We start from the raw sequence: 17,363 nt of genomic DNA, 5'->3' as shown, positions 1-17,363 counted from the left end.
TTGAGAGCTTGGGTGAAATAAAATCCTTTATCTGGCTTGACCATTTTATGTGGATTGATTCTGTGGATTCCAGTATCCCCATCCTGTTCATTAACAGTGTGTTTCATAGTCTCTCTTCTCCAATACTACAGCAATAGGTGTGGCTTAATTCTGGCAGAACATGAGGGGATATGAGGTTTGCCAAAAAACTTATGGAAGGGTAAAAGTTAATAGAGAACACACAAAAAGTGAAAATCATAGTTTTAATTTAATATTGAAGAGCAATATGTAATCAGAACATGCTGTTCAAACATAGCATCAGGGAAAAGTATTTAACATTCTTTGCAAAGGTTCTGGGGAGGAGAAATTTTTATTATTGAACATAAGTATGACAATCAGATATTCTTTCTGTTAGGCTTCTTTTGCTTTAAAAAAATAAATAATCCAGGAGGGTTTAGGCAGAGGAACTTTCCGTGTGATTTATAGGAGCTGAAGAACTTAATACAAGTTGCACTCAACTGTATTCTTCAATCTGTCAATGCCACTACTAGTGACTATGCAGCACTACCTCTCTTCTTGGTGCCGGGCACTATGGTATTTTATTTCATACATCATTTCATGTTCTGAAATGTATAATTGTACAACATACAGCCAGCAATTTGCCCTGTGCAGCACTGAGCATGTGGTCTGATCTTATACTGTAAGTTTACCCAGCAAGATAAGTGTGAAAGAACAGTTTGGGGAAAACTAGGTAGTCTCATTTCATGGCCCTGTTCCTAACAGGGAGGAAGTTTTACGATCTACCTTTCTTTCTGGTCTATGAGCACTTAATTCCATGCTCACTGGTTCCGAAATTTCAGTGAATCAGTGGTGCTTGTGCTGATTTCATTTGATTCCTTCTGCAAGATTACCTTAGCACATCTGGTAAAAATTAGATAAACAGATTAGTTACAGTTCTGTTTTCAGTTAATTTCTTGAAGCCTCTGCCCTCACTTGTCTATTGCAAAGGAAAGACATAAAATTCTGATAGGAATAGAGGATCTCATTACTTGCCCCAGTTAGAGATTGCACAGCCAGTGTCAAGTCTAATAAGATTTCAAGAACTTGAGGTCCATAATTTGTGACAATGGTAGTGCTGCTGCTGATAGACCACAGCTGAGAGCACTACTTGTCCAATAAGGAGAAGCTCTCTAGTCCACAGAAATATGTCACACACTTGCAGTTTTAATTAAACTGCAATCAGCCTAACCCCAGCTATATTTCCTCTGTATTATGCTATGTAAAATTATCTGGTGGTCTATTAAGCAGGAAAAGGACTCAGGCATACATATGTTCTGGGGTTTAACTCTTTAATGCTCTTTTTTCCCCTCTACTGTGAGACCCCTGATAGCTACAGCTACAGTAGGGCTGGTTTAGGAGAGCAGATAGAAATGTAAAAGCACTGTTTTCTTTGACACCTCACAACTGGCAGGCTGCACTCAGTAGATTTGGGCAAGCATTATTGTAGCCATGTCTATTGGATGATAGAAACCATACAACAGTGAGTATCTGTGGTCAGGGCTGCCACCTGTACATTGCTGAAGGAGTCATCATTCTGCAAGAAAGCTGGAGAGGGACTATTCATAAAGGCTTGTGGTGATAGGACAAGGGGGAACAGGTATAAACTGGAGACGGACAGATTTAGACATCAGAATGAGGAGTTGCACTTTATAGCATCATATTAATGTATACTGGAAAAGCACTGAAGCATTGCACTGTAATTATAACCATTACCAGATCCTGTTTCCCTCAGATGGCTAATATTTTTTTCCTGTTTTAGAAAATATTCCGATTCATAAGAACAGCTCTTAACACTCCAAGGTTTCAGACAGAAAAGAATACAATCTTTTTTTTTTTTTTTTAATGAAGAACAAGGATTTCATGCTTTCTTTGCTACAGATGTCTTTAACTTTCTTAAAATGTACCACGCTATTTAATCACATATTGGCTGGAAGGCATCCCACCTACAGTTATCAGAAATGTTTTGAAACTGGACTATATTGCAGCTGCAAACTGCAGACAGTGAATAAAAATTTATACAGAAGAAGTGATCTCTATTACAAGAAGTTTTCTGGACTTTTCACATCTGTTTGATCGTTTCTGTTCCTGTGTCAAAGCTGATCATGATGTTGCCATCTGAAGGTCACATGGCTGTGCCTGAATTAAATAAACAACACATTTTCTACATTAACCTAAACATCTCATCCCTGCTGAGATGAATGTTGTAGTGTCTGTGCTGGGTGTGCTACAGCACAGCTGATCTCTTTTTATTCCAGGGCAGGAGAAGAGAGCAAGGACAGAGAAAGTAACATAATCACTTACTCACCTCCCCGTAAGTTTGGTATCTCAAAATAAATAATGACATTTGACCTTCCTCTGAGACAACATCAAGATTAAGACACACGATGATCTTTCTTGTGCCTTCCCCTTGAGGAGACCAGAAATGCTTTTCACAACAAGCTTTGACTCTCTTTTCCCCAGATAATAAGCCAGCCATAAAAGTAATAAAACTTTCATCCCAGCTCATGGAGTAGTTAGATGCAAAAGTCTAGCTAATTAGGGTCTTCTTCCCCTCTTTTTCTTCTTCTTGGGCCAGGGGAGAGTTTATAAGCCTTTTATAGGAGGGAGCATGGAAAACTCTAGGGAAAGTGGCTTCTCTGCTCTGAGTGTGTGCAAAGGCACCTACAGGGAAGGAGCAGCCTCTGTGTTTGCCATTCTTGTCACTCAGTTCTGTGTGCACCCAGGGCTAACATCATCACAGTGTGCGAGGCTCTAGCAAGGTGGCAAAGTAACCAGCTCAGGAGATAAGGAAGACTGCTTGCAAAACCGTGAATGTGAAATATTGGATTTTAGGGGTGTAACATAAGGCCCACAGTGCATTTGGTAACAATATAGTGTACAGCCTTTATGTGATTGTAAAGTAACAGTAGTTCTTCCTGGATCCCTTCCATCTGAGATTTACATCAAGACTCAAAAAAGACAGAGTTTCAGCCATTTGCAGGCACCTGCTCAGCTGTATTACAGGCTATATGTTGTTGAAAAGCAGGGAAAATCAGTGCTAGACTGTACCAATTCAGTATGTTGATGGTTGAGGAAAGGACCCTTCTATTTTACAAAGAGACTGCTAATTAAAGCACAGCATTAAGAGAGTAAAGAGAGGATGTATTCTGAGTACCACCATACTGGAGATGTTATGATTTGACAAGTACAAACTGTCTAGAAGAAAAAAAAAATAACCTAGAAACCCAACAGTGTAATCTGAGAGGAAAAAAGTAAATCTGCTTAGTAGATTAGGCCCAAAGAATCTTTTCTAAGATAAGGAAGATAAAATATTAAGATAAAATCATCCAGCCTTGCTTCCTGTTCACTGTACTGGTTCAACCTGTTGGATGGCATATTGTCTCCCTCGCCTATCTGTTCTCAGTGAAGCATTGTGCCAGAGTCTGTAATTTGCTGACCACTGACTCACAAATACATGGTGGTTTGTTCATTTTTGTTGCCTTGTTTTCTTCATAAGCCCTTGATGTGACTGATAATTCCACATTTATGGGGAATGTTAACACACGAGACAGTTTCCTGCCTGTATGAGCTGAAGTTGCTGGAGGTCAAGCCCTGCATTTAATGGGCGTACGTACAAACAAATCATACTGTATTGGTGACATTTTTCCCAGCACATACCATTGAGGCAGCTGTGTAGCATCTGTAGTTCCAATTCAGTGTAGGTACACCAGGGAAGAGTTTTACCAATTGCGTTCATATTCATTCAAAGAATGGCATTCTCCAAAACTATCTGTGGAAACTATTTTAACCACCCTATCAAGTTAATACTACCAGCAATTCATTTAAAGAAAGGAAATACCATGTACAAAAATATATTGGGTGAAGTTTTCTGGCTTATGTTTTTCAGGAAGTAATTTCTAGCTTTTAAAGTCTGTCTTTGTGAAGATGGAGTGATCCTCCTTCATGACAGCACACATGTTCTTAAAGCCATTACAGAGGCCTGGCTTTAGCATTTACAATTTCCTGAGAACTTGATGTTCAGTAGTGAAATCTCTGTAGATAACCTTAAAGTGGATACAACTCAATTTCATTTTAGGCCTTATCAGATAGTCTTTTAAGGAACTTTCTGCTTCTCATCATACACAGCTTCCACTCACAGGATCTCACGGGGCTTTGGAATTTTTAAAAGAAAGATAAATCAAGGAAACAACTGCAATGACAAATCCTGACATTTCTTCCTGAATGAAATATTGCTTGTAAATCTGAAACTGGTACTTCCAACTCCATAGCAGAGAGCTGAACTTCCAGGCTATTTTTATTTTTAGGATAAAGGTTCTGACTCCATGAGGTGCTGGGGTTTTCAAGGTCCACAAAATATTAACCACATTCTGTAGAAGCTGAGAACAGCTGATGGCTTTCAGAAAGCATTTTGCAGTTTGAAGTAATGAGCTTAAAAAATAGAGCAAAATGGGCCTGTACTGAAGAGCAGAAGACAAGGTGGAAGAGTGAGTTTCTTGAATGCTGAGTTTCATTTGGAAGTTTAGGTTAACTTTGACTTGGTTCACTTTGCTAACTTCCTATGTTATATATTTGTGCTGTGCTTCACTTATATAGTAAACTGCAGTGTTCTTGCTACCTCCCTTCTTTGAATTGGCATCCTCTCCAGACCAGAGGTATGGCTTTCATTGGTAGATATTGAATCCTTCGAAACAACAGTTGCCTTTAAGAACTCTTGTCAAGATGGGATCTCAGGTTCATATACTTCTTGAATAATATGACAGCTGCCATGAAACAAAACATCATGATCTAGCAAGGTGAGATGATAACTGACCCTTGCTGGGGGTTATATCACTTTGTCCTATATGATGACACAGATCACTCCCTGTTGTTTAAATAGGAAATTTATTAAAGTACAGCATCATTTAACATAAATTTTAGACTACTGAAATGACAGCTACAACACACAGTATGGAGTTACTCAGTGACTGGCCATTCCCTGGCTACAGCACAAACCTGAGACCTGCCAAATACTCGTGACAGTTAGGTCACCAGAAATGTCTTTGACCTTTGGGATGCAGAGACAACTCTAATAAAAAATTTACAACAGCCTTAAGCACTGAAGCACTATGTGGCACCCTGCCATTTTAATTTGGTTGTGAATTTCTTCTGTGTTGATGTTAGCTAGACATTTTTTTGGAAAGAATTGCAGGTTCAGTATTGCGTGTTTCACTCCTATACAGGATTTTACATGTTCCAGCGGTTGTGCTCAGGACATTTTTTATTCTTCTTTCCTACACAAATGGAAGAGCAGGGTTTCCCCTCCATTATAAAATATGTTAGAACAATCCCTCAGTGGCATGCAGATTTCTCCACCCCAGTTCAACCCAGTTGCAATAAGAATGAAATGCCAAGATAGAGGGCAGAACCTGAATCAGTAAAAGCTGGAGGAGGTGAAGGAGATTTTGCTACATTATTACAAATCACCAGGGAAGATGCTGAATCCTTGCTCCATGTATTCATCTACCTGAAGAATGCATATCCTGCCAAGCCAACTGCATAAAGCTAATCAGCTCTGAAAATAGGCAGTAAAATAATTGAAGCTTCACGTATATTAAGAGATTATGATCAGGGAGAGTATCGACTTTGCTGAAGCCCTGTTTTCCTCTCTGTTTATACCCCATTAACATCCTACACTCCTCCCTTCCAAAACCCTTTCATTTTCTTGAAAATATCCAGCCTGAGACAAAACCATTAAAAAGAAAAAAAAAGCCTTAATTGTGATTTGCATCATTTTTATAGCTGTATTGGTGTTTGTTGATGGAAATGCTGAAGTTTCACTCTGGTGTAGAGGCCTGAATTCTGGCAAGTATAAAACTTTTGTCTGTTAGCACTGACAAGGCTGAACTTGGCAGTCTTGCAGAGCTCAAACTCAACACGTGAGCATATTCTGGCATGTATGGATTTGAGAGACTGAATCTTTGCAGGCTACATTCCCCATTTTTACTGTCAGGAGAAGGAAAGGAAAGGGAGAGAAGGGAAGATTCATTCACATTCTTAACGGCATGGCACTTGCCCAAGGACCCAAAGTGCTGCTTTGGACCTGAGACAGATTGGATTATCAGAGGATACTGAAACACAACAAAGAGATATAAAATGGCAGAGCAGATAGCACCAGAACTGGCTAGAGGTGCTTGTTGAATCCAACTCAATGGGTTGGTCATCCAAAATTAGTATGACTGGAAATAAGAAGGCATAATTGGAGTTTGAGTGGTTCCAGAGTCATGGAGAGCTGTGTTTCTGAAGCTGATGGGAAGGAAGGTGACCTGAGTGGCGACTATGTTACAGATGTCACAAGGAACACTGTGTTTTGTCTGCTTTTGTGTCTGCTCCTACTGTCTGGCCTCTCGCCTTTCCACTCATATAAAATTAACAGTATGCTGTAGCCAACACCTTCTGCATATTAACAGATAAAATATGAGAAAGAGCACAAATTCTTGCCATATCTCAGAATTATGTTTTAATTTTGTGGTCAAAACCCATAGACGTCTATACCAGAGTGAAGCTGAATCAGACATGCATATGATGTTTCTAAATACCTTGTTTCCTTTGGTATTTTTTGTCATCTCACCATTCCTAAATACAACTTTGGGGTTGTTTTTCACCTTTTCTACAGAACGTTGTTTATTAAAGGATAAAGTGAAATGTTTTTACCAAGAGAAGAACTTAAGAAATCTCCTGCTGGAGCTGATCTGTGTATCTCTAGCACAATATCCTGTCTCCAGCAGTAGCAATAGGAGCTTTTGAGGAGACCAAAGGAGGACTGTAATGCTTCATGAAGTCCACTGCCTGATAATTCCTCAGCATCCATATCTGCTGTGTCAAGGATCATACATCCCTGCCTCATCCTTTTAATAGCCGTTCTTGAAGGCACCTGTTTGAATGTGCTGGTCTTGCCCACCTCCCTCAGCTAGGTACGGCAGACCTCACTCCCCAGAGGTTTACTACCTACAGTGAGAAGAGATACTGTTCCTACTTTTCTCTTTGCTTGTGTTGTGGGAGCTTGCCCACTACCTCCACAGTTTCAAAACATTTGTCATATCCTCCCTCTTTTGTGTCTTCTCCAAACCTAAAAAATCCCAGTTTGCTTTTGGAAAAAACAATTAAATCCGAGCAAAAAGAAAAATCCAATCCCCAAAACCAACCCAGGCTCCCTAATAAAAGGAGAAAGAAGATAAGAGACACTTATCTCAGCGTTTTTAAAAATGTGCAATTTCCTTCATTTTGAATAGCAACTGCTGGTTTTCTCTTGTCTAAAAGAGAAAATATTCAGAGCTATTATTTTCACTAAGATAATTAACTAAATAGTTATAACTGTAATTCAGCAGTGATATTAATATCTTCAAGAAATATACAGTATCTCTTCGGGTATTCTCTTCATTAAGTTAATAGTGTCATGTTACATTAGGAAAAATATGGTGCAATTATTGACAAAGACTTCATAAGAGAGGATGTTAACAACAATACCTAGGGGAAATTTCTGTTTCTCTAAGCACAGAGACGTAAGACAATAAAATAAATGTGATATTCACTGGAAAAAAATAGAAAAAAAATTATAACAGAGTCTGATCTTCATCAGTTTTCTTTCCTTTGTTTAAGATGGAAGTATGCCTAGGGGAAAAGATGGATAAGATACTGGCTCTGGCCAAAATGTGTGTAAAAAAAAGACTTCTAATCAGCTACAGATTTTCTGCTTCATTCCTTGGAGCTGAGTGGGGGATTGTAGATTGAGCCTGCTGTGTCCCTAGTGCTTCATAAGCAACTTTCTCCTAAGTCTCAATGTAGCTTTCCAACACAGATATGTTTGAGTTATGTATGGGAAGGGTGTAAGCACAAACACTTTTGCAGCTCTTAACAAATGTTAGGGGGAGAGCTAACACTTGGACTGATTCAGCATTTAATATCTTCGTAGTTAAGTAATCCTCAGAAAACCTTGTGAAGGAGGGAGTTAAGTTTTACAATACCCACTTTACAAATGGAGAAACTCAGGACATAGGTAATCAAGGAAATTACTGCGGAGTAAAATTAGCTGTGAATTACACCATGACCCACTACCTGATAAATTCTGAACACAGGGCAAAATATTTGAAGATAATTGAAGAAGCTGCACAGTTCACTAGGAAAGTCTCACTTTAGCAAAGAATTGTTTCTGTTTTGCAGACACTTTCTAATTTGTAATTTCAGTAAGAGCTAAGGAGTCAGTCTGTTTAAAATCTGAACACAGCTTTCTTATACACTGGTACATACTACTGGTTTCTTTTCTGCCTATTGAGCAATAAAATTCCTTCATGTCCAGTGTATGGCTTGTCAGAGGACTGAGAAATCTCTGGTAGAGGCAGCAGTAGAAACCAGAATTCAGTGTCTACTCCATCCTCAATGCAGTCACCTACTGCATGTATTGAATCTATGTTCAGTTGTACTAATATTATTTATCACCATTTTAAAAAACAATAGGTAAAGGAAAGCGTGATGAATGTTTATGGCACGTGACACGTTATCTTTTAACTTACTGTCTTGCAGAACAATAGGGCACTCATATTTCTCATTTCATTCTTCATGTTAGTCATTAGTTGAACAGACCACTAAATAACAAGTCAGCAACATTTATGGCTTCAGTATTAACTGCCTTTTCCAGAAAGCAAGAATATTCATGGCCTTTCCCCCCCTCCCCCTTTTTCTGCACTTATAAAAGCTATTTTTCTTAACTACTGTTCGGTCAAGGGAGTCTCATTTTGCATTTTTAAGAAATGTGTTCCTCTAAAAATTATCCTTTTAAGTGGGCTAGTGTCTATTGGCCCATTTGGAAACATTGGAGGCAATGGATCATTTGCTGCTGTAGATTAAAGTTTGTGGTTGTTCCCTCCCACTCCTTTTCCCAACAGTGACTGAAGACAGTAGCTAAATACTTATTAACTATTCATGAGCCATTCGTATGACCTACTTCTAATCTTTATGTCTTGTGTCAGGCACAGCTTCAATATAGAGAAGCAAGGGGCTGCAGTAAGCAGTCCAGCTCCAATGCTAATTACACTGTCAGTTGTAGCTGATTTTATTTTTATTTCAAGCCCACCTTGACATCACATCTAACTGGAAAAGGCATGTGTTAGGCCATATGTTTCAAAGATGGACATTAAATGCAGGAGAGCTCAAAATGAACAATTAAAAATTCAAAGGGAAAGGGAAATAGAAGAGAAAAGGTTACTGGAAAATTTCAGGAGCTGGACACTAACAGAGTCTGCAGCTCTTAAACTAATAACTCAGTAGCATCATCATTGTGAAATTGTTTTTATATAATGAAATTTTTGCTCTCCAACTTGGAATCTTGTTGGGAATATTCAGTCTTCAATTCACCCATTTTCCCCTTAAAAGCCACCGTTCTTTCTGTATATGGGTGGATTAGAAATAATTATACAAGAGCAATATCTGAACTTCTGACCTTTTGATGGCTGCATGCCAGTCAGACTTTTCTGCTTCCACTTTCTCCCTCAGACTAGTTGGCAAGCTTGTTTTCTCTTTCTCTCTTTCTTTCTTTCTTTCTCTCTTTCTATCTTTCTCTATTTCTTTCTCTCTCTCTCTCTCTTTCTTTCTCTCTCTCTTTCTTTCTCTTTCTTTCTTTCTTTCTTTCTTTCTTTCTTTCTTTCTTTCTTTCTTTCTTTCTTTCTTTCTTTCTTTCTTTCTTTCTTTCTTTCTTTCTTTCTTTCTTTCTTTCTTTCTTTCTTTCTTTCTTTCCTTCCTTCCTTCCTTCCTTCCTTCCTTCCTTCCTTCCTTCCTTCCTTCCTTCTTTCTTTCTTTCTTTCTTTCTTTCTTTCTTTCTTTCTTTCTTTCTTTCTTTCTTTCTTTCTTTCTTTCTTTCTTTCTTTCTCTCTTTCTCTTTCTTTCTTTCTTTCTTTCTCTTTCTTTCTTTCTTTCTTTTTCTTTCTTTTGTTCTTTCTGTCTTTCTTTTGTTCTTTCTTTCATTTTTTAATTTTAGCCATCTTTCAACTGATGAACTTGCAGAAGAAAAATGTTGCCATAACAGCATTTTAAAAATACCACTGGTAATTGCTGATATGACAGGGCTTCTTTTCCTTTTCCTTCCCAGATGGACAGAAATTTGCCACTTCTTTTTGTCCAAAAGCTTCCTACCACATGATGCTGACACACACCACGGTTTGTTTTTTTTTTTCACTGAGAACATGCCGAATTTGTTCTTTTTAACCCTTTTCTGCACTGAGATAAAAATAAAAACAAATGACAATCTGCAGTTGTTGCTCTTCCTATAATATACTGCTTCCTTGGTTTTCCCTTTACATGAGTTTAAGTCCAATTATGCTGTCACTGAAGCACTAAGTGTCCTTGCATCTGTAGCAATGCTGTTTTTCCCTCCCTAAATACTCTAATCTACCATGACAACTGATGAGGTCAATCTTCTACATGGTGGAAAAAACTATGTTTCAAATGCTTTGAGGTGAAGAAGGAAATGAAAAAAAGATGTTCCACTTTCACTGCAAGTGACCCAATAACTAGACTATTACCTAAGCCATAAACACTTTTCCACAGCAGCCATTTTCAGGAAGCACGAGCACTGTGCAGTCTGACACCATAATGCTGGAGTAGATCCCGTGTTATGTGTCTTCTCATGGAAGAATTCACCCAGTGGTTTGGCAGCCTAATACCTGTAAGGAGGAAGCAATCTGAATACTGCACTTTCTAGGGTATCCTATCATTTTCTGTACCATATAAGCTTTCATCTGCACAGATGTTCTCCAAAAGCTTTCTAGTGAGAACGAGGAGCTTTAAAAAAAACATGACAGTCAGATGATTCACTTTTATGATCCTGGACAACTAGATAAGCTCTGAAGATTTTTTTTTTCTTGTGGCTTATCACAAAAAAAACCCCACTCTATGTCATTTAGGCAGCTAAATGTTACTTCGATTTTAGTGACATCATAAGCATTCTGCTTTATAAAATACCAGGCTTCTTTTGCAAGACTTTTTCTGCAATCTGGGCTCCTACAAGGCATCTCAAATGTGGTCCCTGAGTTAAGTCCTAAAAATAAACATCAGTAGTTATTAATTGAAAACCTGAGCAATGAACTTCAGGCATTTATTGAAGAGCCTTTGATAAATTAGTTGTCTGTTGAATTCACTATTACTAGAATAATCACAAATATGAATGAAGAAAAGGAGTGTTAAATAGACTGAGTTAGAATGCTGGCTGCTTAGGAATAGTATGAGGTTACTTCTGTCTCCGCTATATAGGCAATCTTTACCTGAAGCCAGGACAAAAGAGAGTCTAAAGAGTAATTTCAAAGGAGGAAAACATCACTCAGCAGATACTGGTTAAAGACAGTGACTAATTTGTCAACAATAATTTGACAAATTATATTTTCCTATTCTCTTCTTTATAAACTTTAAATAAAGAATAAGTGAATTTCTTCTATTAATTTGTTCAAAATACCTTGGTATTTCCTCAGAGAGTCCCCTTTGGTTTGTATTTCTTTCATGCTAAGCTTATCATTGACTTGCAACCATCCAAAATCTATGGTGCATTGTTAACCTTAATCACAAAGAACCATTTCTGTCTTATTTCAGGTATTTCATGGGCATAACATCTGGCACAGGAATCCTGGAAGCAGAACAAAACTTAATTTATTTGCCCTAGTTCCATTCTTAAAGGTAAGGGATTAGGGAAGATGCATTACCATCTGTATATGCAACTGTTTAGTTTTAAAACTAAACTTTGATAGGAATGGTTGGACTCGATGATCCAGTGAGTCTTTTCCAACCTGATGATTCTATGATTCCATGAAAATTTATGTAGCTACAAACAACAGCAATACACTTTCATTGTGCAAACAGATGAAAAAAAAAATCTAATTAGTTGTCTGGCCAGTTTTAATTAAGTTCCTAATTTGAATAGTGTGTTCAAAAAATGCGTGAGGTTAGCACTCCTTTTTTTGCAGATACTAAGCTTGTTTGCTAGACTTGCTGTGGAAAGTGGGCAAAAAAAATCCCTCTGTGGATGAACGTGAAGCAAATGCATTAGAAAAACTGGAACAGCTCTCTGTGGAAAATGCATTGCTCAGCAATAAGGATAATTCATTAATATTTCCAAGCTAGGAAGAGTTGGAGAAGAACCCACTTGGAAGAAAACCAACCTAAAATACGCCCAATTACTTGGCCTAAAATGCTTCCAAGATTTTTTTAGAAGGTTGCACTGGTTCATGCCGACAAGTGTTCCCTTTTGGCATCCCAGCCCTTCCCAGGCATGCTAGTAGCGCATGTGCAACAGCCTAATTTCATCAGTGGAGGGCACCGGTCCAGCCTTCTCCTTGCAGGTCTGTTTCCCAATTGTCTTCACTTTTTATTATTCACCCCAGATAGCTCTCATAGAGGCATCAGTAATGCTTCTGCAGCTATTTGAGCTGATTTTGAAATAAAGTTGCCCAGTCACCTACAGGACAAATAGAGGGATTAAGGACAATGAAATAATACAGTTTCATATACATTGTCATTACCTTTAACTTAGTGCACTAAATTGTGGCAATGTGTCATAGTGAGACATTTCGTTCTTATTACAGCATGTGCAGCATGTAGTAGGAATTTGATGTTCAAAACAGACACATAAAAGTTGGCTTGAAACATCAGTGTCTTAAAATGTATAGCATTCTTTGTACACTGAGATGAACTGAACTCTAAAGTCAGCAATAGTGCCACACAGAGACAACAGCTCTGACTGGTAAACATGAACCTGGTTTTGTCACCAGATATTTGCACAGGCAGAGTAGAGTCAGATCACTAGTAATACTGTTAATATTTAAGGACCAGTTTCTCAAACAATGTTGTCAGAGATGTGCCATTTACCCTTTCCTGACACTGTGGCTGTCTACTCTCCCTTCCACTGGTTTACTCTTCTGTAAGCTATCTCCTCTCAAGTCAATTATATGAATGTCTGAATAAGAATAAGGAATCAAGACCTTTAACTGGGCTGTTAGTTTGATATATTTGAGTAGTCAATCAATTTTTCTATCTATGCCACCACAATAAACACAGTCACTAAGCTAAGCTGTAGCTTCAGCACATTTGTCAAGGTCCTTGAATTTAGGCAGGTCTCATTTAAATATTACCATTGTTTCAAATAGATTTTTAATGCTGCTAAAATCAAAACTCCCCTCTTCCTTGTTAGTCTGTCACTTTTTAAGCAAACAGGTCTCTCCTACATTTACAGTGGACACCATGCTACCACCAAACATTTCATTTATCAAATATATGATTTATTATCACAAGTCTTCTAATCTTTCACTTTTTTCTTTCTTTTTACAATTAATAAGATTGCAAGATGTGAAATACCAGTGCTCTCTGTCATTTCTTCTTGTCCATTGCATTTAAACACAAGCTCATTCCAAGCTCCTTTGTCATATTTATGTAATGGAAAGTACCTTGATTTGCATTTCACTTCAGCTAAACATAATTGCAAGCAAAAAATTTATATGAACTGCAATCGTAAATTGGAAAATTTCCATCTGAATGTACACACTTATTTTAGTCAAATGTTAGAAAGGCAGGGTCATTAGCATAGTCAGAATTAAATTCATGTTCAAATTTGAATGAATATTCAAAGAAAGTTTCCAGGGCTCCATCTAATAAAACTCAAAACAAAGCTAAATTTCTTACAAATATTTCCCGATAGAGTATGATGGCTCAAATGCTTTTGGAAAGATTACAAAAAATAGACTCAAATTTCTGTTTATGTCAGAGTCCAATGAACCTCTGTGGCAGAGCCCCTCACTCCTGTTCCCTATGGCCAATGTTCTCCCTCATTGAATCTTCATTTAGTCAGGTATTGTCAAAGGAAATTGTAAGCTTATGCAGACTGTATCAGCTCCCAGTGGTAAATTTTGCATTTTTCTCCTGAAATTAGAAAATGGTTGAAGTTGTAAGGGAACTTAGGAGATCTGTAGTCCAATGGTCTGCCCAGGTAGGGTCAGCTGTAAGGTCAGACAAGCTTATTTATGGCCTTCTTTAGGGAGAATTGAAAAATCTCCAAGAACAGATATGCACTACCTCCCCCGTGAGCTTATTCCACTTTTAGCTATCTACACAGTGACCTTTTTCCTTGTAACCAACACAAACCTCTGCTATTTCAGTTCATGCCCATGTCTGTCACTCGCTTGCCGTGTAGCTCTATAAAGAGCTTGTCAAGTAATCACATGTACCATGCAGTCTATATAAAACTGTATACAATTTAATAGCAGAAAGTTCTCTCAGGACAGAGAAATGTAAGTTGCATTCTTGTGTAGCAAGACTTCGGAAAGCAAGGAAAGGCCAAGGACTCAGTAGTGAACTGAAAATGGTATCCAACTGAAAATGGCAACGAGAAGACTAGGAGTATAAATTTTTATAGAACGTATTTGTGGAAGTAGGAAATCTCAGACAAAAGGAGAACACTCTTCTTACACTACTTGCAGGCTAGTGAGGCCATCAATAGATTACTTTCTCCACTTCTGATGTGCACTAGAATAATTTTAAATGAGAGTTGATAAGCTGAAGAGGGTTTGGAAAACAAAATGGAATATTTCAAATACTGGAAGTCTACTTCAAAGTGGATGAATAGATCAAATTTATGTATTCAAATTAGCAGAAAGGTCATGGCCTGATTTTGGTTTATAAGCATGTTCATAAAGGAAATTTATCAAGATAAAAAATAATTAAAAAGGTAAAATGAAGCAAGCTACCTGAAAATTGGATATATCCACATTTTCAGAGTTTTGTGTTCGTTTGTTTGCTTGTTCGTTTGTTTTTTGTTTCTAAAATATGGGATGTTATTTTGATATATCAGTGCAAAGATCTGAATTCCATTCTAGAAAAATTTTCATTGAGTATGTCAAAAATAAATTAATACATCATTCTACTCATTCAGTTGAGATGCAGTTTTTTGATGCAATGTGTTCTTCCTCTTATCAGTGTTTTGCCATTCTCAGAAGTGACTCCTCATTGTCTCAATTTTTGTTTCTTGCCCTGGGAGCTCTTATTTCTTCTTTTTATTTCTTTTTGGCAGAGGAAGTAAACTGAAAAGTCAGGACACAGCTCATCCTGACTTGTAATAACTTCAGCCAAGGAAATGCAATTGAATATGTATACAGCCATAACCAGTTTGGAGATGGCATTCATGAACAAGGAAACTCCTTTGCTTGAAGGCATGGGTTTGTTGGTGATGAGTTTTATCTATACAGGATATTTAAGCAGTATAAGTCCTTCTAATGTGCCTTTTACTTAGCAAAGGCTGCAATGAATATAAAAGCTCTGTTCTCTTTTGATTTCTCAGAGAGCATCAAATACAGCCCAGTCACAGGTATTGTTCCTCAAGGGTGCACAGACTCCTAACCATCTTTGATTTCAATGAGGCAAAAGCAACAAAATATTGCAGAAGGTCTGACTCCAGTCTTCTTAAAGATAATGAATGACTGAAGTTCAGCATTTCTGAGACTACCATATAGAGGTTAGATGTTCAGCAGTCTTGCAAACTTCCTGTAAAATTAATGGGGACAGATCAAAACCGTTAGAAGGCGCTTGTGCTGGTTTTGGCTGGGATGAAGTCAATTTTCTTCATGGTGTCTAGCAGGGGATGTGTTTTGGATTTGTGCTAAGTATGATGTTGATAATACAGGGATGTTTTTATAGTTGCTGAACAGTGCTTGCACACCATCAGGGCGTTTTCTGCTTCTCACACTGCCCTGCTGATGAGTGGGCTAGAGGTGCAAGGAAGGTTGGGGAAGGCACAGCTGGGCCAGCTGGTCCCAGCTGACTGGGGGGATATTCCAAATTCTATGATATCGTGCTCAGCAGTATGGGGCAGGGGGAGGAGAAAGCAGAGGGTGGACACACTCAGAGCTATAGTATTTGTCTTCTTAAATAACTGTTATACATGATGAAACCCTGCTTTCCAGGAGGTGGTTGAACACCTGCTTGTTGATGGGAATTGGTGAATGAATTCCTTGTTTTGCTTTGCTTATGTGAGTTGCTTTCGTTTCACATCTTAAACTGTCTTTATCTCAACCCATGATTTTTCTCACTTTTACCCTTCTGATTCTCTCCCCTGTCCCACTGCATGGAGGTGATTGAGTGGCTAGGTGGTGCTTAGTTGCCAGTTGGGGTTAAACTACAACAGTGCTTCACCCCGACTCTATGGTTATTATCTCGGGTAGGGTGAGGAACTTCTCTAAGGCTTCCATTGTGTACTGAAGGAGTTTGGACAAATAGTTTGGATCGAGCTTTTAGCATTGACAGAAGTCTGACTCAGGCTGAGCCGTATCCCACTGTGAAATAGTGGTATAAGAGTAAGATTAAACAATGATTTTTCATCACAGAGAAATTCTCTGTGATTAATAATAAATCCCCAAAGGTGGCCAGAAAATTTGGAATGGGCTTGGACAGCAAGTAGGTAAACATCACTAACTTACTTTCATCTCTTACTGTACGCGCAGGGAACGTACGCACTCCAACTCCTGTAAACTAGGAAACAGCCAGACTTATACAAGTAAAATAAATAAACAAGTAAATATAGATATATGCATACACATCTGCATACGTGCATACACATACATACACATTTTCCAATAAAGCATTCTATTCCACTAGTCACATTTTGTGGATAAACATTAGGAGATACATGTGAACTAAAAACCACAGAGTATCAATTAGAAATATATCTGTTAAAGCCTCCTTTCAGGGGAAACTCGTCTCATTACAGATTTCATGTCTGTGATTCAGACTGCATTTATAAGAAAATAGTGGCCACAAGCTTTCAAAAGAACTTAAATCAATTTTCACAATACTGGGTGATGAATCATGGATTTCTTACAAAGTTAGGCAAGTGTAGTTGTTTTATATGGAATTCTGCTTTGAGAATTTGAAACACAGATTGAGGATCAGATGTAAATAAAGTTTTGCTATAGTGTATTTCAACCAAGAGGTGAGGTTTTAACAGCTCTGACACTGGTGACCAAAGAAATTCCATCTCATAGCGGACAATATTATTCACTTGTGGCCTTTGACAATAATTGCATTTGCACAATGATTAGATTTAGTACCTAGAGTCACAAAATTTAAGAAATGTTCATAGACACTAGAAGAGATAACAACAGCATCATTTTTACTGCCATAAACTAAACCTATGAACCTATAAACATTTAAGATTTATTGAATACGGACAGTTTGAGGGGGTTTTTGTGTTGGGCAATAAACATGTCATGCACATTGTTAAAAGTGCTAATTTTAATGAAGAGTAGTATTTATTAAGCTCTTCA

Source organism: Phaenicophaeus curvirostris, chromosome 2, assembly GCF_032191515.1.
Source record: "Phaenicophaeus curvirostris isolate KB17595 chromosome 2, BPBGC_Pcur_1.0, whole genome shotgun sequence".
Classification (NCBI taxonomy): domain Eukaryota; kingdom Metazoa; phylum Chordata; class Aves; order Cuculiformes; family Cuculidae; genus Phaenicophaeus; species Phaenicophaeus curvirostris.
The sequence above is the reverse complement of the archived record's forward strand: the minus strand, read 5'-3'. Positions refer to the sequence as shown.